A 23,895-nucleotide genomic window follows, 5' to 3' on the forward strand; every position below is an offset into this window, starting at 1 on the left:
TGTGAAGGAAAATGCATTTGAGGCATCTCCGGGATCTCATGGTGATGAGCTTCATGCGTCTCTTGAGATCCATGAATGGACTCTCTTGCTTGCTCCATCCTTTTCTTAGTGATGGGCTTCTCTTCCTCAATGGGAATGTCTCCTTCTATGAAAGCTCCAGCTGAGTAACATAGATGGCAAATAAGATGAGGAAAAGCTAGCCTTGCCCCAGGAGAGGGCTTTTCGGCTATTTCGTAGAGTTTAAGGGAGATGACTTCATGAACTTCTACTTCTTCTCCAATCATGATGCTATGGATCATGATGGCCCGATCCACAGTAACTTCAGATCGGTTGCTAGTGGGGATGATGGAGCGTTGTATGAACTCTAACCATCCTCTAGCTACAGGCTTGAGATCCAGTCTTCTTAGTTGAACCGGCTTGCCTTTGGAGTCAATCTTCCATTGAGCTCCTTCCACACATATGTCCATGAGGACTTGGTCCAACCTTTGATTAAAGTTGACTCTTCTAGTGTAGGGGCGTGCATCTCCTTGCATCATAGGCAAGTTGAACGCCAACCTCACATTTTCCGGACTAAAATCTAAGTATTTCCCCCGAACCATGGTGAGATAATTCTTTGGATTCGGGTTCTTACTTTAATCATGGTTCCTAGTGATCCATGCATTGGCATAGAACTCTTGAACCATTAGGATGCCGATTTGTTGGATGGGTTTTGTTAGAACTTCCCAACCTCTTCTTTGGATTTCATGTCGGATCTCCGGATACTCATTTCTCTTGAGTTTGAAAGGGACCTCGGGGATCACCTTCTTCTTGGCCACAACATCATAGAAGTGGTCTTGATGGGCTTTGGAGATGAATCTTTCCATCTCCCATGACTCGAAGGTGGAAGCTTTTGTCTTCCCTTTCCCTTTTCTAGAGGATTCTCCGGTCTTAGGTGCCATCAATGGTAATGGAAAAACAAAAAGCTTATGCTTTTACCACACCAAACTTAGAATATTGCTCGCCCTCGAGCAAGAGAAGAAAGAATAGATGAAGAAGAAGAAGAAATGGAGGTGAAGGAGAGAGATGTGATTCGGTCAAGAAGGGGAAGAGAGGGTTGTGTTGTGTGAAAATGAGGGAGAATGGAGGGCTATATATAGGGAAGGGAGGGGGGTAAGGTTCGGCCATAAGGGTGGGTTTGGGTGGGAAATTGATTTTGAATTTTTGAAGGTGGGTGGAGTTTATGAGGTAGGTTTATGGGGAAGAGTGGATGGATGTGAGTGGTGAAGTGGAGATAGGGAAGAGAGATTGAGGTGATTGGTGAAGAGTTTTGGGGAAGAGTGTTTATGTGATTGTGTGAAAGAGGGATGAAAAGAAGTGAGTGGAGGTAGGTGGGGATCCTGTGGGGTCCACAGATCCTGAGGTGATCCTGTGGGGTCCACAGATCCTGAGGTGTTCAAGGATTTACAACCTTGCACCAAATTAGGCATGCAAAATGCCCTTGCACACAACTCTGGGCATTCAGCGCCAGATTGGTGCTTGTTCTGGGCGTTGAACGCCCATTTGTTGCCCATTTCTGGCGTTGAACGCCAGAACCATGCTTGTTCTGGGCGTTCAGCGCTAGCTCTTCTCCAGGGTGCAATTCTGGCGTTCAAACACCCAGATGCTGCCCATTTTGGGCATTCAGCGCCAGAACCATGCTCTGTTCTGGCGTTGAACGCCAGCCAGATGCTTCTTACTGGCGTTTAAACGCCAGTGAGATCCTCCTCCAGGGTGTGATTTTTCTTCTGCTGTTTTTGATTCTGTTTTCAATTTTTTTATTTATTTTGTAACTCCACATGATCATGTACCTAATAAAACATGAAAAACCATGAAAATAAAAATTAGATAAAAATTGGGTTGCCTCCCAACAAGCGCTTCTTTAATGTCAATAGCTTGACAGTGGGCTCTCATGGAGCCTCACAGATGTTCAGAGCATTGTTGAGACTTCCCAACACCAAACTTAGAGTTTGGATATGGGAGTTCAACACCAAACTTAGAGTTTGGTTGTGGCCTCCCAACACCAAACTTAGAGTTTGACTGTGGGGGCTCTGGTTGACTCTGTTTTGAGAGAAGCTTTTTATGCTTCCTCTCCATGTTTATAGAAGGGTAACCTTGAGTTGTAAACACAAGGGAGTCCCCATTCAATTGAAGGACTAATTCACCTCTGTCAACATCAATTACAGCTCTTGCTGTGGCTAGGAAGGGTCTTCCAAGGATGATGGATTCATCCTCATCCCTCCCAGTATCTAGGACTATGAAATCAGCAGGGATGTAAAGGCCTTCAACCTTTACTAACACGTCCTCTACTTGTCCATAAGCCTATTTTCTTGAATTGTCTACCATCTCTAATGAGATTTTAGCAGCTTGCACCCCAAAGATTCCCAGTTTCTCTATTACAGAGAGAGGCATGAGGTTTATCCCTGAACCAAGGTCACACAGAGCCTTATCAAAGATCATGTTGCCTATGGTACAAGGTATTATGAACTTTCCAAGATCCTGTTTCTTCTGAGGCAATGTCAGTTGATCCAGATCACTTAGTTCATTGGTGAACAAGGGAGGTTCATCTTCCCAAGTCTCAATACCAAATAATTTGGCATTCAGCTTCATGATTGCACCAAGGTACTTGGTAACTTGCTCTTCAGTAACATCCTCATTCTCTTCAGAAGATGAATACTCGTCAGAGCTCATGAAGGGCATAAGGAGGTTTAATGGAATCTCTATGGTCTCTAGATGAGTCTCAGATTCCTTTGGTTCCTCAGAGGAAAACTCCTTATTGATCACTGGGCGTCCCAGGAGGTCTTCCTCACTGGGATTCACGTCCTCTCCTTCCCTTACAGGTTCGGCCATGGTGATCAATTCAATGGCCTTGCACTCTCCTTTTGGATTCTCTTCTGTATTGCTTGGGAGAGTACTAGGAGGGATTTCAGTGATCCTTTTACTCAGCTGGCCCACTTGTGCTTCCAAATTTCTAATGGAAGACCTTGTTTCATTCATGAAACTCACAGTGGCCTTGGACAGATCAGAGACTAAGTTTGCTAAATTAGAGGTTTTTTGTTCAGAGTTCTCTGTCTGTTGCTGAGTGGATGATGGAAAAGGCTTGCTATTGCTAAACCTGTTTCTTCCACCATGATTAAAGCCTTGTTGAGGCTTTTGTTGATCCTTCCATGAGAAATTTGGATGATTTCTCCATGATGAGTTATAGGTGTTTCCATAAGGTTCACCTAAGTAATTTACCTCTGCTATTGCAGGGTTCTCAGGATCATAGGCCTCTTCTTCAGAAGGTGCCTCTTGAGTACTGTTGGATGTAGCTTGCATTCCATTCAGACTCTGAGAAATCCTATTGACTTGCTGAGTCAATATTTTATTCTGAGCCAATATGGCATTCAGAGTATCAATTTCAAGAACTCCCTTCTTCATAGGCGTCCCATTACTCACAGGATTCCTCTCAGAAGTGTACATGAACTGGTTATTAGCAACCATGTCAATGAGTTCTTGAGCTTCTGCAGGCATTTTCTTTAGGTGAATGGATCCACCTGCAGAAGTATCCAATGACATCTTAGCTAATTCAGACAGACCATCATAGAATATATCCAGGATGGTCTATTCTAAAAGCATGTCAGAAGGACACTTTTTGGTTAGTCCTTTGTATCTCTCCCAAGCTTCATAGAGGGATTCACCTTCTTTCTGTCTGAAGGTCTGAACATCCACTCTAAGCTTACTCAGCTTTTGAGGAGGAAAGAACTTGGCTAAGAAAGCCTTGACCAGCTTATGTCTCTTACAGCAAAAGGGAAAAGCATGAGCCTGTAGACTTCAGGATCTACTCCATTAGTCTTAACAGTATCACATATCTACAAGAATTCAGTTAAGAACTGAAAAGGATCTTCAGATGGAAGTCCATGAAACTTGCAGTTCTGCTGCATCAGAGAAACTAATTGAGGTTTCAGCTCAAAATTGTTTGCTCCAATGGCAGGGATGGAGATGCTTCTTCCATGTAAATTGGAATTAGGTGCAGTGAAGTCACCAAGCATCCTCCTTGCATTATTATTATTTTTGGCTGCCATCTCCTCTTTCTGTTCGAAAATTTCTGAAAGGTGCATGCTGGATTGTTGTAATTTAGCTTCTCTTAGTTTCCTCTTCAAAGTCCTTTCTGGTTCTGGATCTGCTTCAACAAGAATATTCTTGTTCTTGCTCCTGCTCATATGGAAAAGAGGGAACAGAAAGATAATAATAATAGGGATCCTTTTTACCCAGGTATAGAGGTCCCTGTGTGAGTAGAAGAAAAGAAGAAGAGAAGAAAAGAAGAAGGGAAAATCTGAACTCAGAGAGAGAGAGGGAGAATTTTCGAAAATTATTTTTGAAAAAGAGTTAGTGATTTTCGAAAATAGTTTTTGAAAAAGGTTAGTAATTTTCGAAATTTAAAATAAAAAATTAAAATAATTAGTTAATTAAAAAGAAAATTTGAAAAAGAGGAAGGTATTTTCGAAAATTAGAGAGAGAGAGAGTTAGTTAGGTAGTTTTGAAAAAGATAAGAAACAAACAAAAAGTTAGTTAGTTAGTTGAAACAAATTTGAAAATCAATTTTGAAAAGATAAGAAGATGAGAAGTTAGAAAATATATTTTAAAATCAAATTTTTGAAAAAGATAAGATAAGAAGATATTTTTGAAAAGATATGATTGAAATTAGTTTTGAAAAAGATTTGATTTTTAAAATCACAATTAATGACTTGATTCACAAGAAATCACAAGATATGATTCTAGAACTCAAAGTTTGAATCTTTCTTAACAAGTAAGTAACAAACTTGAAATTTTTGAATCAAAATATTAATTGATGATGTTATTTTCAAAAATTATGTGATAAAGATAAGAAAAAGATTTTTGAAAAATATTTTTAAAAATTTTCGAAAATAAATAAGAAAAGTGAAAAAGATTTGATTTTTGAAAAAGATTTTGAAAAAGATAAGATTTTTAAATTGAAAATTTGATTTGACTCATAAAAACAACTAGATTTTAAAATTTTTTGAAAAAGTCAAATCTAATTTTCGAAATTTTAAGAGAAAAAAAGGAAAAGATATTTTTTTGATTTTTGAATTTTTAATGATGAGAGAGAAAAACATGAAAATGATGCAATGCATAAAAATTTTGGATCAAAACAATGAATGCATGCAAGAATGCTATGAATGTCAAGATGAACACCAAGAACACTATGAAGATCATGATGAACATCAAGAACTTATTTTTGAAAATTTTATATGCAAAGAAAACATGCAAGACACCAAACCTAAAAATTTTTCATGTATAGACACTATGGATGCAAGAATGCATATGAAAAACAAGAAAAGACACATATCATGAAAACATCAAGATCAAACAAGAAGACTTACCAAGAACAACTTGAAGATCATGAAGAACACTACGAATGCATGAATTTTTCGAAAAATGCAAGATGAATATGCAATTGACACCAAACTTTCAACTTGACTCAAGACTCAAACAAGAAACATGAAATATTTTTTATTTTTATGATTTTATGATTTTTTTGTATTTTCTTTTAATTTTTTCGAAAATCATTTTGAAAAAGAAAAATAAGGATTCCAAAATTTTTAATATGAATTCCAGGAATCTTGCAATCTTAGTCTAAAGCTCCAATCAAAGGGTCAGGCATGGCTTAATAGCCAGCCAAGCTCTATCATGTAAATTACATCTATTGAGGTGATTAGTTGAAGACCAGTCCCAAAGCAGTTTGGGTATGGCTTTACAGCCAGATAGGATTCAACATGTTTCATGAAACACTAGAATTCATTCTTAAAAATTCTGAAGAAAAATATATTTTTGAAAAGATTTTTTTTTTAAATTTTTTCGAAAATAAAGGGGAAAATTTTTTTGAAAGATTTTTGAAAACTTTTTGAAAATAAAACAAAAAAGAAAATTACCTAATCTGAGCAACAAGATGAACCGTCAGTTGTCCAAACTCGAACAATCCCCGGCAACGGCACCAAAAACTTGGTGCACGAAATTGTGATCCCCGGCAACGGCGCCGAAAACTTGGTGCACGAAATTGTGATCATCAATGGCGCCATCAACATGGTACGCTCAATTGTAATCTCAACTTTTTATCACAACTTCGCACAACTAACCAGCAAGTGCACTGGGTCGTCCAAGTAATAAACCTTACGCGAGTAAGGGTCGATCCCACGGAGATTGTTGGTATGAAGCAAGCTATGGTCATCTTGTAAATCTCAGTCAGGCGGATATAGAATGGTTATGGAGTTTTCGAATATTAATAATAAAACAGGGATAGAAATACTTATGTAAATCCTTGGTGAGAATTTCAGATAAATGCATGGAGATGCTTTCGTCCCTCTAAACCTCTGCTTTCCTGTTGTCTTCGTCCAATCAGTCTTACTCCTTTCTATGGCTGGCTTTATGTAAGGACATCACCGTTGTCAATGGCTACTTTTGATCCTCTTTGGAAAATGGTCCGATGCGCTGTCACTGCATGGCTAATCGTCTGGAGGCGTCACCCTTGCCAATGGCTGCATCCTATCCTCTTGTGAAAATGGTCCAAATGCTCTGTCACAGCACGGCTAATCATCTGAGGTTCTCGATCATACTGGAATAGGATTCACCCTCCTTTTGCGTCTGTCACTACGCCCAGCACTCGCGAGTTTGAAGTTCGTCACAGTCATTCAATCCCAGAGTCCTACTCGGAATACCACAGATAAGGTTTAGACTTTCCGGACTCTCATGAATGCCGCCATCAATCTAGCTTATACCACGAAGATTCTGATTAAGAGATCCAAGAGATACTCATTCAATCTTAGGTAGAACGGAAGTGGTTGTCAGGCACGTGTTCATAGGGAATGATGATGATTGTCACGTTCATCACATTCAGGTTGAATTGCGAATGAATATCTTAGAAGCGGAATAAGTTGAATTGAATAGAAAACAGTAGTACTTTGCATTAATCTTTGAGGAACAGCAGAGCTCCACACCTTAATCTTTGGAGTGTAGAAACTCTACCGTTGAAAATACATAAGTGAGAGGTCCAGGCATGGCCGAATGGCCAGCCCCCAAAACGAGATCACAGGATCAAAAATACAATCCAGGATGATCCAAAGATCTCAAATACAATAGTAAAAAGTCCTATTTATACTAAACTAGTTACTAGGGTTTACAGAAGTAAGTAATTGATGCATAAATCCACTTCTGGGGCCCACTTGGTGTGTGCTTGGGCTGAGCTTGAATGTTACACGTGCAGAGGCTCTTTCTGGAGTTGAACGCCAGGTTGTAATGTATTTCTGGCGTTCAACTCTGGTTTGTGACTTGTTTCTGGCGTTTAACTCCAGACAGCAGCATAGAACTGGCGTTCAACGCCCTTTTACGTCATCTAAACTCGGTCAAAGTATGGACTATTATATATTGCTGGAAAGCCCTAGATGTCTACTTTCCAACGCAATTAGAAGCGCACCATTTTGAGTTCTGTAGCTCCAGAAAATTTACTTTGAGTGCAGGGAGGTCAGAATCCAACAGCATCAGCAGTCCTTCTTCTACCTCTGAATCTGATTTTTGCTCAAGTCCCTCAATTTCAGCCAGAAAATACCTGAAATCACAGAAAAACACACAAACTCATAGTAAAGTCCAGAAATGTGAATTTAACATAAAAAATAATGAAAACATCCCTAAAAGTAACTAGATTCTACTAAAAATATACTAAAAACAATGTCAAAAAGCGTATAAATTATCCGCTCATCAGAGACACATTGCATGACCACAACAAATTGGTTTCAAAGGGAGTAAAGGGAAAGGTAATGCTCATTTGACTAAAGAAATATTCATAGGCATAAAAGAAAGGACGTTCCCCCTGGACTGAAGTCGGGAAACAGACCCTCTCATCAGAATCAGGTGCTACTAGCTCATAATTTTTCTCCTACTCTCGATTACTACAAATCCTGTGATGTTTCCTAAGCTCCACACAAAACTCAGCATTCACCACGGAAACACACATTAACACAAGGGAGTCCAACCAGTCGAACATCCCCTCGGGAACCTTAGAAGACGTCTCTATAATATTTTTGCGGGTAGACATGGCCAACTAGTCCTACAAACAAAGAAAGGAAAATGGATTACTAACCAAATAACAGCTCGGACGGTATCAAAACAATTCGGACAACATGATCTAAAGCAATACAAATAGTAAAAGGAAAGCCCCAAGATACACACCAAGGTCTAGGGGCATCCTTTGGAGGCAGTGACACAGAGCAAAGACTCAAGAAAACCTACAGAAACTAAAACAACCTAGCAAAAGACTCTAAGCAAAAAAGACACAAATCAGAGCAAGATCTCCAAGAAGACCATTATTCTCTACTAAGCTATCATAATAGAAGAAAACCTTCTCTCAATCAACACTCCGAAGAGAAAAAAGGATTGTTAAAATCATCTCGCAACTACAGTCTCAGTCTACAAAAAATATACCAAGAAAAAGCACCAAAGACGCAACCTTTTCCAGAAACGAACAAGCCATTATCTCACAGAAGCCACAAAATCAAACAGTAATGCAATAAACATGCAAAGCCAGAAAGGTAAGCCCTAATCATCAGAAATACCAAAAAGTATACATAAGGTCGAAAGAAAGCCAGAAAGATACAGGCAGGCGCAAAAACACGAAAAGGTTCAAGCTTTACAACAATGCACTCAAGCAAAAATTTTGATTTTACGAAAAAAATGAAGAAGCCAACCTAAAAGGAGAAAAGCTCTGAAGAAGTCGAAAGATGGAGGAGCGAAATTGCCCTTCAAACAAAGCACCAACAGTCACTAAACAGCGTAACGAGGAAAAACGCGAACGTGCAAAGTCTCAGGCAAAGCAGAAAAAAAGAGAGAAAAAGGGGGAAGTTACAGAGAAGAGAAAAAACCGTTTTGTGTGTGTAAAGTTCAAAATAAAAGAAGCAAGAGAAATGGAGCATTAAAAACCAATTAATGAGGGTATTAACCCTCGCACATTTCCAAGACAAAAAGGTTAAAAGCGCGCGAAGGAGAAATGCTTCACATTCAAAAGCTACAGCAAAATCGACAAAATGCTCGAGTTCGGTTTCACCATAAAAGGATTGAAGTCCTAAAACTAAAAACTCAGCCTCAAAATAGAAGACCGAGCTCGAGCAGGGGCACTGTTCATACCCTGGGTCGAGCTGTCCGACCCGGGATGTTCTACGGAACAGCGACTGACCTCTTCAGGTCAGACTATCCGACCTCTTCTCAAAGAGCTCGGCCAAATTGACAGGAAAGCCCAATAAAGGGCCCGGATAGAGGAACACGACCCAAATCCAAAGGCAGCCCAAGGCTATAGAGATAAGGGCGGCTCCCTTGAAGATAAGATGACCTCACTCAAAGATAAGATAAGATAAGATAAGATAACTAACTTATCTTATCTAGGAAGGTCACTCTACACCATTATAAATACACTGGAGCACCCAAGTATAACTCATACTCTGATTCTACTAAAAAAACCTGCTTAATACCCTTGCTAACTTAAGCATCGGAGTCCCTTGCAGGTACCACCACCCTCCGGTGACAAAGGATCAGCAGCATAGCCAATCCAACAAGTCGGACACGGCCGCTCCGGTTGCCATCCACCAGCCCGACACGTCAGCTCCGACCAGCACAGAAGATCTCGTCCGAGATCGATCTACAGTTTCAGGTAACCCTCGGAACAGTAAGGTAATATATGGTCGAGTGAGCTTCAAATTTGAATCTTTGACTAACTTAAGCTCTCACTTAACCTACATAACAACCTATACAACTCAAAGCAAGCCTAACTACCCATTCCTCACTTTTCTTACACACTCATGCATTTTCTTTTTAATCACAACTCATATGCATTGTTATTGTTACTTTACTTTGGGGCATTTTGTCCCCTTTTTATTATCTTCTTCTTCTTTTTTTTTTTTGAACATAATATATACATAATATATACAAAGGTGTCAATGTATATGGTTTAAGTATTTGATGTATGAGTATGCACCCAATTCCCAAGATTTTCAACAAAGTACAAAAATTCTACTTTTATCTCAACCAAAGTTCCCAAGCTTCCCCACACTTAGATGATATACACTCTCACTAGCCTAAGCTAATCAAAGATCCAAAAAGGGACATTTATTGTTTTTCACTTTAAGGCTAGTAATGTGCTAACTTTAAGAACAAAAAGGGGATTGAAATAGGCTCAAAGTTGGTTAACAAAGGGAGATAAAAGGGTAGGCTATTTGGGACAAGTGAGCTTAATGAAAAGATGGCCTCAATCATATAAATGCATATATACATTAAACAATGGACATAAAGAATCAAACAAATCAAAGATTGCAATCATAAAAAAGAGAATAACATACACAAGAATGAAAATAGTGGTAATATGATGTGACCACACAATTAGGCTAAAAAACTCACAAGGTTGTGTGTTCATAACTCAAAAACATGTTCCACAATATATTTCAAGCAAGTTTTAATTAAACAAATACCAACTCAAATCAATTAGGATGTCAATACCCTATTAAGAATGTTTTTCTTGGAAAATTTTCATTATATTAACTAAGCTTATTATATATATGCAAAAACATGCAATAAACTAGGGAAAAGAAGATGCAATTAAAGTCCTAAAATATATACAAACCAAGAAGAGAAATACAACTAAGAATTCAAAAAAAAAAAAAGAATGTGAAAGTGTTAGGATTAGAGTCTGTCACCCAATATTATTGATCGGCGATGACCTCCCCACACTTAAAGAGTTGCACGGTCCTCCACGCACTCAAAGGTGAGCTAGGGGGTGAAGTGACTTCGGATTACCACCTTCAACTGGTGGATCATTCGGCTGCTGCATGCTCTTCTCTCCGCTTCCCTTGTTGTATATGGTGACTCATCCGTGAAAAATAGAACATAAGATAATAAGATGAGTGAATGCAAAGACAAGAAAATAAAGAGTGTTGGAATGAGGTAAGAATCACTAAAATGAGTGAGTGAATAAGTTTGTGACATGTAGGAAAACAAGTGTGGGTATTCTAAGTTGCGCGGGTTAGAACACACACACACTAGCATGGTAAGCTAGGTCACAATTAGACAAAATAAGCATGCACTTCACTCATTCTAGTATGCTTGAAATACTTTAAAAGAAAACTTGTAGGTTAAGATAAACAAACAAGCAATAAAGAGGCATGAAAGTATTCAAGCAAGAATCAAGGAATTGTTGAAATGGATAACGAAGCCATACCTAATTGACATGAAGTGGAAAACATGGCAAGCATAGCCCACAAAGCTTAAAAAGCTCAAAAAGCGTCATTAGGTAAGCTCATGATCCAATTTCACAATTCTCCATGTTAATGCATCAAATAGGTGACTTAAATAAAAATCAATCACAAACAAGCTCACCTAACAAAAAATGCATCAACTACATACAAATTTCCTAACTATAGATAATGAAATCAAATTACATGGTGGCCAAAATATGCAATTTAGAAATCCAAAGTTATTCTCAAAGGCAGTGTTATGAGTACTTGGTGTGTGCAAAATTAAACATGAAGAACTCAACACCAAGCAATAATTTATAACCTCAATGAACATATCCAACAATATTTAGCAACAATAATCTCAATAATTCAGCAGCAATATCTCAACACAATCAACAAATCAACTCAATTATCCAACACTTAGCACCAAAACAGAGAATTAAACTAACTAACTAAGCAAATAACTAACTAACAAACTAATTAACTAACTAACTAACTAAAGGTGAGTGTCGTGGGTGGTGAAGTATAGTGGTGAGTGGTAGTTGAAGGAGGGAAAGAAGAGAGTAGAAGAGAAAAGAAGAGAAGAAGTAGAGAGAAGAGAAGAAAAGAAGTGTAGTAGTGAGAAAACATGGGCGTGCATACGCACACAGGGCCGTGCGCACGCACAAGGGTCACACGTACGCGTAAGGGACGCGCACGCGTGGTGGGAAAAAATGGGAGTCGACGCATACGTGTGAAGTACGCGTGCATGTGAAGGCAGAAAATGTAAGGTGACGCGTACGCGTCGATGGGAAAAAATGAAAGGGGTGTGCGTTCGCACTATGCGTGCAAACGCCGAGAACAGAAGCCTTGGATTGATGTGTGCGTGGGCACAGACCTGTGCCCACCCACAAAAAGGCTGAAAATTTTATTTTATTTTATTTTATTTTTTTGAACAATGAAACGTTAAAAATGCCAGCTATCTCGCCGTCTGGTGCACGAAATCGTGATTGTTCATTCCCCAGCAACGGCGCCAAAAACTTGGTACGCACGTTCATAATCTCAACTCTTTGTCACAACTCCGCACAACTAACCAGCAAGTGTACTAGGTCGTCCAAGTAATAAACCTTACGTGAGAAAGGGTCGATCCCACGGAGATTGTTGGCTTGAAGCAAGCTATGGTCATCTTGTAAATCTCGGTCAGGCAGATTCAAATGGTTATGGAGAATTGATAATTAAAAGATGAATAAAACCTAAAATAAGATAGAAGTACTTATGTAGTTCATTGGTGAGCGTATGAAGATGCTTTGTTCCTCCTGAACTTCTGCTTTCCTATTGCCTTAATCCAATCATTCATACTCCTTTCCATGGCAAGCTGTATGTTGGGCATCACCGTTGTCAATGGCTACTTCCCGTCCTCTCAGTAAAAATGGTCCAAATGCACTGTCACCGCACGGCTAATCATCTGTCGGTTCTCGATCATGTTGGAATAGGATCCATTGATCCTTTTGTGTCTGTCACTACGCCCAACACTCGCGAGTTTGAAGCTAGTCACACTCATGCCTTCCCAGATCCTACTCGGAATACCAAAGACAAGGTTTAGACTTTCTGGATCTCAAGAATGGCCGCCAATTGATTCTAGTCTATACCACGAAGGTTTTAATCTTAGATTAGAAACCCAAGAGATACACATTCAATCTTGTTTGCTTGTAGAACGGAAGTGGTTGTCAGGCACGCGTTCATAGGTGAGAATGGTGATGAGTGTCACGGATCATCACATTCATCATGTTGAAGAACAAATGGATATCTTGGAGAAGAAATAGGCTTGAGTTGAATTGAAAAATAATAGTACTTTGCATTAATTCATGAGGAACAACAGAGCTCCACACCTTAATCTATGCGGTGTAGAAACTCCACCGTTGAAAATACATAAGAACAAAAGGTCTAGGCATGGCCGTGAGGCCAGCCCTCAGACGTGAACATACAAGTTCAAAGATGAAAAATTGTGTCTGAAGATATAAGTGTGAAAATACAATAGCAAAAGGTCCTATTTATAGAAAACTAGTAACCTAGGGTTTACAGAAATGAGTAAATGATGCAGAAATCCACTTCTGGGCCCACTTGGTGTGTGCTTGGACTGAACACTGAAGATTTCACATGTAGAGACTTTTCTTGGAGTTAAACGCCAGTTTTTATGCTAGTTTGGGCGTTTAACTCCAGCTTTTATGCCAGTTTTGGCATTTTGATGCCAGAATTTTTATGCTGACTTGGAACGCTAGTTTGAGCCATTAAATCTCGGGCAAACTATGAACTATTATATATTTCTGGAAAGCCCAGGATGTCTAATTTCCAACGCAATTAAGAGCGCGCAAATTTGGCTTCTGTAGCTCCAGAAAATCTACTTCGAGTGCAGGGAGGTCAGAATCCAACAGCATCTGCAGTCCCTTTTCAGCCTCTGAATAAGATTTTTGCTCAAGTCCCTCAATTTCAGCCAGAAAATATATGAAATCCCAGAAAAACACACAAACTCATAGTAAAGTCCAGAAATGTGATTTTTGAATAAAAACTAATAAAAATATAATAAAAATTAACTAAAATATACTAAAAACTACTTAAAAACAATGCCAAAAAGCGTATAAATTATCCGCTCATCACAACACCAAACTTAAATTGTTGCTTGTCCCCAAGCAACTATAAATCAAATAGGATAAAAAGAAAAGAATATACAATGAATTCCAAAAACATCTATGAAGATCAGTCTTAATTAGATGAGCGGGGCTATTAGCTTTTTGCTTCTGAACAGTTTTGGCATCTCACTTTATCCTTTGAAGTTCAGAATGATAGGCATCTATAGGAACTCAGAATTCAGATAGTGTTATTGATTCTCCTAGTTCAATATGTTGATTCTTGAACACAGTTACTTTATGAGTCTTGGCCGTGACCCTAAGCATTTTGTTTTCCAGTATTACCACCGGATACATAAATGCCAGAGACACATAACTGGGTGAACCTTTTCAAATTGTGACTCAGCTTTGCTAAAGTCCCTAGTTAGAGGTGTCCAGAGCTCTTAAGCAAACTCTTTTTGCTTTGGACTACGACTTGAACCGCTCAGTCTCAAGCTTCTCACTTGACACCTTCACGCCACAAGCACATGGTTAGGGACAACTTGGTTTAGCCGCTTAGGCCAGGATTTTATTTATGTGGGCCCTCCTATCCACTGATGCTCAAAGTCTTGGATCCTTTTTATTTTACCCTTGCCTTTTGGTTTAAAGGGCTATTGGCTTTTTCTGCTTGCTTTTTTCTTTTTCTTTTATTTTTCGTCCCCTTTTTTTTCTGTAAGCTTTTCATTGCTTTTTCTTGCTTCAAGAATCATTTTTATGATTTTCAGATTATCAATAACATTTTTCCTTTTCTATCATTCTTTCAAGAGCCAACAATTTTAACATTCATAAACAACAAATTCAAAAATATGTACTGTTCAAGCATTCATTCAGAAAACAAAAGTATTGCCACCACATCAAAATAATTAAACTATTTTAAAATTCGAAATTCATGTACTTCTTTTTCTTTTTCAATTAAAAACATTTTTCATTTAAGAAAGGTGATGGATTCATAGGACATTCATAGCTTTAAGGCATAGACACTAAGACACTAATGATCATGTAATAAAGACACAAACATAGATAAACATAAAGTATATAATTTGAAAAACAGAAATAAGAACAAGGAGATTAAAGAAGGGGTCCACCTTAGTGATGGCAGCATGTTCTTCCTCTTGAAGATCTTATGGAGTGCTTTATCTCCTCAATGTCTCTTCCTTGACTTTGGTGCTCCTCTCTCATGACTCTTTGGTCTTCTCTAATTTCATGGAGGAGGATGGAATGTTCTTGGTGCTCCACCCTTAGTTGTCCCATATTGGAACTTAATTCTCCTAGGGAGGTGTTGATTTGCTCCCAATAGTTTTGTGGAGAAAAATGCATCCCTTGAGGCATCTCAGGGACTTCATGATGAGGAATTTCCTCATGCTCTTGTCCATGAGTGGGATCTCTTGTTTGCTCCATCCTTTTCTTAGTGATGGGCTTGTCCTCATCAATGAGGATGTCTTCCTCTATGTCAATTCCAGCTAAATTGCAGAGGTGACAAATGAGATGAGGGAAGGCTAACCTTGCCAACGTAGAGGACTTGTCCGCCACCTTGTAGAGTTCTAGGGATATAACCTTATGAACTTCTACTTCCTCTCCAATCATGATGCTATGGATCATGATAGTCCGGTCTATAGTAACTTCAGACCGGTTGTTACTGGGAATGATTGAGCGTTGGATGAACTCCAACCATCCCCTAGCCACGGGCTTGAGGTCATGCCTTCTTAGTTGAACCGGCTTCCCTTTTGAATCTCTCTTCCATTGAGCGCCCTCTTCACAAATGTCTATGAGGACTTGGTTCAACCTTTGATCAAAGTTGACCCTTCTAGTGTAGGGGCGCGCATCTCCTTGTATCATGGGCAAGTTGAATGCCAACCTTACATTTTCCGGGCTAAAATCTAAGCATTTCCCCCGGACTATTGTAAGCCAATTCTTTGGGTCCGGGTTCACACTTTGATCATGGTTCTTGGTGATCCATGCATTGGCATAGAACTCTTGAACCATTAAGATCCCGACTTGTTGAATGGGGTTGGTGAGAATTTCCCAACCTCTTCTTCGAATCTCATGTCGAATCTCTGGATATTCACCCTTTTAAGCTTGAAGGGGACCTCGGGGATCACCTTCTTCTTGGCCACAACTTCATAGAAGTGGTCTTGATGCACCCTTGAGATGAATCTCTCCATCTCCCATGACTCGGAGGTGAAAGATTTTGCCTTCCCTTTCCTCTTTCTAGATGTTTCTCCGGCTTTTGGTGCCATAAATGGTTATGAAAAAACAAAAAGCAACGCTTTTACCATACCAAACTTAGAAGGTTTGCTCGTCTTCGAGCAAAAGAAGAAAGAAGAGAGTAGAAGAAGAAGAAATAGAGGAGATGGAGGGAGGTTTATGGTTCGGCCAAGGGGGTAAGTAGTGTGTATGGTTTGTGAAAATGAAGGAGTTAAGATGGGCTTATATAGGAGTGGAGAGGGGGGGTAGGGTTCGGCCATGTATGGGTGGGTATAGGAGGGAAAGTGGTTTGAATCTGAATGGGGAGGTAGGTGGGGTTTTAGGATGGATGGATGTGAATTGGTGAAGAGATTATGGAGAAGAGGGTAGGATTTGATAGGTGAGGGATTTTTGGGGAAGAGGTATTGAGGTGATTGGTGAAGGGTATTTGGGGAAGGGTGTTATGGGAAGGTGTGAAGAAGAGAGAGAAAGAAGAGGTAGGTGGGGATCCTGTGGGGTCCACAGATCCTAAGGTATCAAGGATTTCTCATCCCTGCACCATGTTGGCATGTAAACGCCCCCTTGATTGCCAATCCTGACGTTAAACGCCAGGTTCCTGCCCATTTCTGGCGTTTAACGCCAGCTTCTCTCCCCTTTCTGGAGTTTAAACGCCAGCTTTTCTCCCTTTTCTGGCGTTAAACGCCAGCTCTGTGCCTTTTTCTGGCGTTAAACGCCAGTCTGGTGCCCATTTCTGGCGTTAAATGCCCAGAATGGTGCCAGACTGGGCATTTAACGCCCCTTCTGCTCCCTTACTGGCGTTTAAATGCCAGTAAGCTTCTCCTCCAGGGTGTGCTATTTTTAATACTATTTTTCATTCTGTTTTTGTTTTTTCAGTTGTTTTTTGTGGCTTCACATGATCATCAACCTACAGAAAACATAAAATAACAATGGAAAATAAATAGATATGATTAAATAAATTTGGGTTGCCTCCCAACAAGCGCTTCTTTAATGTCAATAGTTTGATAGTGGGCTCTCATGGAGCCTCACAGATACTCAGAGCATGATGATGGCCTCCCAACACCAAAATTAGAGTTTGAATGTGGGGGCTCTATTTGACTCTGCATTGAGAGAAGCTTTTCATGCTTCCTCTCCATGGTTACAAAGGGAGATCCTTGAGCTTTAAACACAAGGGAGTCCTCATTCACTTGAAGGACCAATTCTCCTCTGTCAACATCAATCACAGCTTTTGCTGTGGCCAGGAAGGGTCTTCCAAGGACGATAGATTCATCCATACACTTCCCAGTGTCTAGGATTATAAAATCAGCAGGGATGTAGTGGCCTTCAACCTTTACCAAGACATCCTCTACAAGTCCATAAGCCTGCTTTCTTGAATTGTCTGCTAACTCTAGTGAGATTCTTACAGCTTGTACCTTAAGGATCCCTAGCTTTTCCATTACAGAGAGTGGCATGAGGTTTATACTTGACCCTAGGTCACACAGAGCCTTCTCAAAGGTCATGGTGCCTATGGTAGAAGGTATTGAGAATTTTCCAGGATCTTGTTTCTTCTGAGGTAATCTATGCCTAGTCAAGTCATCCAATTCTTTGGTGAGCAAGGGTGGTTCACCCTCCCAAGTCTCATTACTAAATAACTTGGCATTTAGCTTCATGATTGCTCCAAGGTACTTAGCAACTTGCTCTTCAGTAACATCTTCATCCTCTTCAGAGGAAGAATACTCATCATAGCTCATGAATGGCAGAAGTAAATTTAATGGAATCTCTATGGTCTCTGTATGAGCCTCAGATTCCCATGGTTCCTCATTAGGGAACTCCTTGGAGGCCAGTGGACGTCCATTGAAGTCTTCCTCAGTGAAAATCACTGCTTTTCCCTCCTCGATGCATTCGGCCATGTGGGACGTGTTTATGGCCTTGCATTCTCTCTTTGGGTTTTCTTCTGTATTGCTTGGGAGAGTACTAGGAGGGAGTTCAGTAACTTTCTTACTCAGCTGACCCTCCTGTGCCTCCAAATTTCTAATGGAGGACCCTATTTCAGTCATGAAACTTTGAGTGGTTTTAATTATATCAGAGACTATGGTTGCTAAGTCAGAGTGGCTCTGCTTAGAATTCTCTATCTGTTGCTGAGAAGATGATGGAAAAGGCTTGCTATTGCCAAACCTGTTTCTTCCACCATTATTATTATTGAAGCCTTGTTGAGGCCTCTGTTGGTCCTTCCATGAGAGATTTGGATGATTTCTCTATGAAGGATTATAGGTGTTTCCATAGGGTTCTCCCATGTAATTCACCTCTTCCATTGCTGGATTCTTAGGATCATAAGCTTCTTCTTCAGATGAAGCTTCTTTGGTACTGCCTGTTGCTACTTGCATGCCAGACAGACTCTGAGAAATCATATTGACTTGCTGAGTCAATATTTTGTTCTAAGCCAATATGGCATTCAGAGTATCAATCTCAAGAACTCCTTTCTTCTGATTTGTCCCATTTATTCACAGGATTCCTTTCAAAAGTGTACATGAATTGGTTATTTGCAACCATTTCAATGAGTTCCTGAGCTTCTACAGGTGTCTTCTTCAGATGAAGAGATCCTCCAGCAAAGCTGTCTAATGACATCTTGGATAGTTCAGACAGACCATTATAGAAGATACCTATGATGCTCCATTCTGAAAGCATGTCAGAAGGACACCTTCTGATCAATTTCTTGTATTTTTCTCAAGCTTCATAGAGGGATTCACCTTCCTTCTATCTGAAGGTCTGGACTTCCACTCTAAGCTTACTCAATTTTTGAGGTGGAAAGAATTTGGCCAGAAAAGCACTGACCAACTTTTTTCAAGAGTTCAGGTTTTCCTTAGGTTGTGAATCCAACCATATTCTAGCTTTGTCTCTTACAGTAAATGGAAAAAGCATAAGCCTGTAGACCTCGGGATCAATCCAATTGGTCTTGACAGTGTCACAGATTTGCAAGAATTCAGCCAAGAACTGATGAGGATCTTCCAATGGAAGTCCATGAAACTTGTAATTCTGTTGCATTAGAGAAACTAATTGAGGTTTAAGCTCAAAGTTGTTTTCTCCAATGGCAGGGATAGAGATGCATCTCCCATAGAAGTCGGGAGTAGGTGTAGTAAAGTCACCAAGCACCTTTCTTGCATTGTTGGCATTGTTGTTATTTTCGGTTGCCATGTCTTCTTCTTGTTTGAAAATTTCTGTTAGGTCCTCTACAGAGAGTTGTACTTTAGCTTCTCTTAGCTTTCTCTTCAAGGTCCTTTCAGGTTCAGGATCAGCTTCAACAAGAATGCCTTTGTCCTTGCTCCTGCTCATATGAAAGAGAGGAGAAGAAAGTATGGAATCCTCTATGTCACAGTATAGAGATTCCTTGAGGTGTCAGAGGAAAAGAAGAATAGAAGGAGAAGGTAGAGATGAGAATTCAAACTTATAGAGAGAGAGTCTGAATTGCTGATAGTGGAGGAGTGTTAGTCCTTAAATAGAAGGATGTGAGAGGAGGGGAAGAATTTTCGAAATTAAATTTAAAAAGATTTTGAAATAATTAAAAGAAATTTTGAAAAAATTGATTGATGATTTTCGAAAATCAAAATTGAGAAAGTAGTTAAGTGATTTTGAAAAAGATTTTGAAATCAGAAATAAAAAAAAGATATGATTAAAAATTATTTTGAAAAAGATGTGATTGAAAAGATATGATTGAGAAGATATGATTGAAAATTAATTTAAAAAAGAAATTTTTAAAATTAAAGTTGATTACTTGACTAACAAGAAATTAAAAGACATGATTCTAGAATTTTAAATTTGATCCTTTCTAAATAGGCAAGTAACAACTTGAAAATTTTGAATTAAATCATTAATTGTAGCAATGATTTTCGAAAATAGTAATAAAATGGAAAGGATTTGATTTTGAAAGATATGATTGAAAAGATATGATTTGGAAAAGATTTGATTTTGAAAAAAGTATGAAAATTTGAAAAAGATTTGAATTAAAAACAAAATCTTTCCTCTTGTGCCATCCTGGCGTTAAACGCCCAGAATGGTATCCATTCTGGCGTTTAACGCCCAAAATTCTACCCTTTTGGGCATTTAACGCCCAGCCAGGGTACCTGGCTGGTGTTTAAACGCCAATTTTCCTTCCTCACTGGGCGTTTTGAACGCCCAACTTTTTCTGTGTAATTCCTCTACTGCATGTTCTGAATCTTCAATTCTCTGTATTATTAACTTGAAAAAACATAATTTTGAAAAATTTTTTAATTTTTAATGATGAGAAACAACAAAATGAAACTAATCATGGAAAATCAAGATCAAAACAAATAATGCATGCAAGACACCAAACTTATAAATTTGTATACTAGGGACAACAACAAAGTGAGAATGCATATGAAAAATAACAAAACACACAAAACAAGAGAAATTAAAGATCAGAGCAATGAAATCATCAAGAACAACTTGAAGATCAATGAAGAACATAATGCATATATTCAAAAAAATGCAAGAAAGTTAAAAATATGCAGGACACCAAACTTAAAATTGACACTAGACTTAAATAGGAAACACAAAAACATTTTTGATTTTATGATTTTACTAATTTTTTTGTAATTTTTTTTTGAAAAATATTTTGGAAAAGAAAAATAGGATTTCAAAATTTTTAATAGGAATTCCAGGAATCATGCAATGTTAGTTTAAAGCTTCAGTCTAAAAAGATTAGACATGGCTAGCCAAGCTTCAGCAGGACATTACATACAACAGCCAAATTGATGAGAATCAATCAGCTTTTGTGATGATAAAAACATCATCTGAAACTCTATAATTCATTCTTAAAAATTCTGAAGAATAAAAATAAAATAAGGTTACCTAATCTAAGCAACAAGATGAACCGTCAGTTGTCCAAACTCGAACAATCCCCGGCAACGGCGCCAAAAACTTGGTGCACGAAATCGTGACTATTCATTCCCTAGCAACTGCGCCAAAAACTTGGTACGCACGTTCATAATCTCAACTCTTTGTCACAACTCTGCACAACTAACCAGCAAGTGTACTGGGTCGTCCAAGTAATAAACCTTACGTGAGTAAGGGTCGATCCCACGGAGATTGTCGGCTTGAAGCAACCTATGGTCATCTTGTAAATCTCAGTCAGGCAGATTCAAATGGTTATGGAGAATTGATAATTAAAATATGAATAAAACATAAAATAAGATAGAGGTACTTATGTAGTTCATTGGTGAGCGTATGAAGATGCTTTGTTCCTCCTGAACTTCTGTTTTCCTATTGCCTTCATCCAATCATTCATACTCCTTTCCATGGCAAGCTATATGTTGGGCATCACCGTTGTCAATGGCTACTTCCCGTCCTCTCAGTGAAAATGGTTCAAATGCGCTGTCACCACACGGCTAATCATCTGTCGGTTCTTGATCATGTTGGAATAGGATCCATTGATCCTTTTGCGTCTGTCACTACGCCCAACACTCGCGAGTTTGAAGCTCGTCACAGTCATCCCTTCCCAGATCCTACTCGGAATACCACAGACAATGTTTAGACTTTCCAGATCTCAGGAATGGCCGCCAATTGATTCTAGCCTATACCACGAAGGTTTTAATCTTAGATTAGAAACCCAAGAGATACACATTCAAGCTTGTTTGCTTGTAGAATGGAAGTGGTTGTCAGGCACGCGTTTATAGGTGAGAATGGTGATGAGTGTCACGGATCATCACATTCATCATGTTGAAGAACGAATGGATATCTTGGAGAAGAAATAGGCTTGAGTTGAATAGAAAAACAATAGTACTTTGCATTAATTCATGAGGAACAACAGAGCTCCACACCTTAATCTATGGGGTGTAGAAACTCCATCGTTGAAAATACATAAGAACAAAAGGTCTAGGCATGGCCGTGAGGCCAGCCCCCAGATGTGAACATACAAGTTCAAAGATGAAAAAGTGTGTCCGAAGATATAAGTATGAAAATACAATAGCGAAAGGTCCTATTTATAGAAAACTAGTAGCCTAGGGTTTACAGAAATGAGTAAATGATGCAGAAATCCACTTCTGGGCCCACTTGGTGTGTGCTTGGACTGAGCATTGAAACTTTCACATGTAGAAACTTTTCTTCGAGTTAAACGCTAGCTTTTATGCCAGTTTGGGCGTTTAACTCCAGCTTTTATGCCAGCTCTGACGTTTTGACGCCAGAATTTTTATGCTGACTTGGAACGCCGGTTTGGGCCATCAAATCTCAGGCAAAGTATAAACTATTATATATTGCTGGAAAGCCTAGGATGTCTACTTTCCAACGCAATTGAGAGCGCACCACTTAAGCTTCTGTAGCTCCAGAAAATCCACTTCGAGTGCAGGGAGGTCAGAATCCAACAGCATCTGCAGTCCTTTTTTAGCCTCTGAATCAGATTTTTGCTCAAGTCCCTCAATTTCAGCCAGAAAATACCTGAAATCAAAGAAAAATACACAAACTCATAGTAAAGTCTAGAAATGTAATTTTTGAATAAAAACTAATAAAAATATAATAAAAATTAACTAAAACATACTAAAAACTACTTAAAAACAATGCCAAAAAGCGTATGAATTATCCGCTCATCACCGTCTATGCGTGCGCACACAGGTCCGTGCGCACGCACAAAAGGCAAAAAGAAGGGGGGTGTGGACGCACATGGTGTGCAAACGCTCCCAGCAGAAGGGGCATAAGCTGGTGTGTACACACACAGGGAAGTGCGCGCGCACATAACGCAAAAATTGGGGTTGTGTGCGTACGCACAGGTGTGTGTGCACGCACATGGTTTGTTTTTCTCAAAAGTTTTATTGCTCTAAGGTACCAAACATGACATCCAAAATAGCTTTTCCAACCCAAAATTTTATTTTACCCTAAAAATGCAAGATCAACACAAAAATTCTACCAAACTAAGCTAGTTAAAAGAAGCAAAAATTCAACAAACAAATGCTAAAAGAGAGGGAGAGTCAGAAAGATGTTACCAAACACTTTTATTTATTGTCTTTAAGTTAGACAATTGGGAGAGCCCTTGCTATGGTGGCTTGTGCTTGACTTTCCCACCAATGCTTGAATTTGCAATATCCTCCAGGATCCCAATCCTAACCATTAACAAAAACAAAAGACAACCAAAAAGTAAGCTATTTACATATTAACATATTTACAACAGTCCATAACTTTACACCATTGTAACTCCTCGGCAACAGCGACAAATTTGATATAAGAGAATTTTTTTTGTCGATTTAGAATCAAGAATCAATTCATTAGTAGCATAGTCCAAACCAACAATGAATTCTCTTAATCAAATGTCAAATTCAAATTAAAATAACCAAGAGTAATTAAACCTCGGGTCATTCTTCCCTAGGAGTTGCAATTAAAGAGCTACAATTATTGGCTATGATTGATTGCAAGAGAGGCAAGAAATGTAAATAGAAAGAGATTAACTTAACATGCAAGAAATTAAATGAAAGCAATTAAATGATCATGTAAGGAATTAAAAGTCAAAGCAATTAAATTCAAGGAAAAGAAAATTTAAATGCAAGAAACCTCTTGGCAAGGATTGGGAGCTAAGGTTACCTATCCTAGCCATTGACCACAAACACATGATGATTATGAAGAGTTAATCCTACTTAGTCAACCCTACATCGAGGATAAGTCAAATAGGCATAGTTGATTCCAATCCCTAAGTCCTAGTCAACACTATCAATGGGTCACTGATAAACTCCAATTTTGTGGTTTATCTTGTGCTTATTTTAGGGGAATTTATCACCTTTTCCCACATT

The 23,895-nt window shown here is 38.9% G+C and overlaps 1 non-coding gene across 1 annotated transcript; it reads left to right on the plus strand.

Moving 5' to 3' along the window:
* The first annotated feature begins 3,627 nt into the window (after positions 1–3,627).
* On the plus strand, positions 3,628–3,735 carry LOC112768582 (small nucleolar RNA R71). The gene has a single exon (XR_003185992.1). It is a non-coding gene; the product is annotated as a small nucleolar RNA R71 (small nucleolar RNA).
* The last annotated feature ends 20,160 nt before the right edge of the window (positions 3,736–23,895 follow it).

Source organism: Arachis hypogaea, chromosome 17, assembly GCF_003086295.3.
Source record: "Arachis hypogaea cultivar Tifrunner chromosome 17, arahy.Tifrunner.gnm2.J5K5, whole genome shotgun sequence".
NCBI classification, from domain to species: Eukaryota; Viridiplantae; Streptophyta; class Magnoliopsida; order Fabales; family Fabaceae; genus Arachis; species Arachis hypogaea.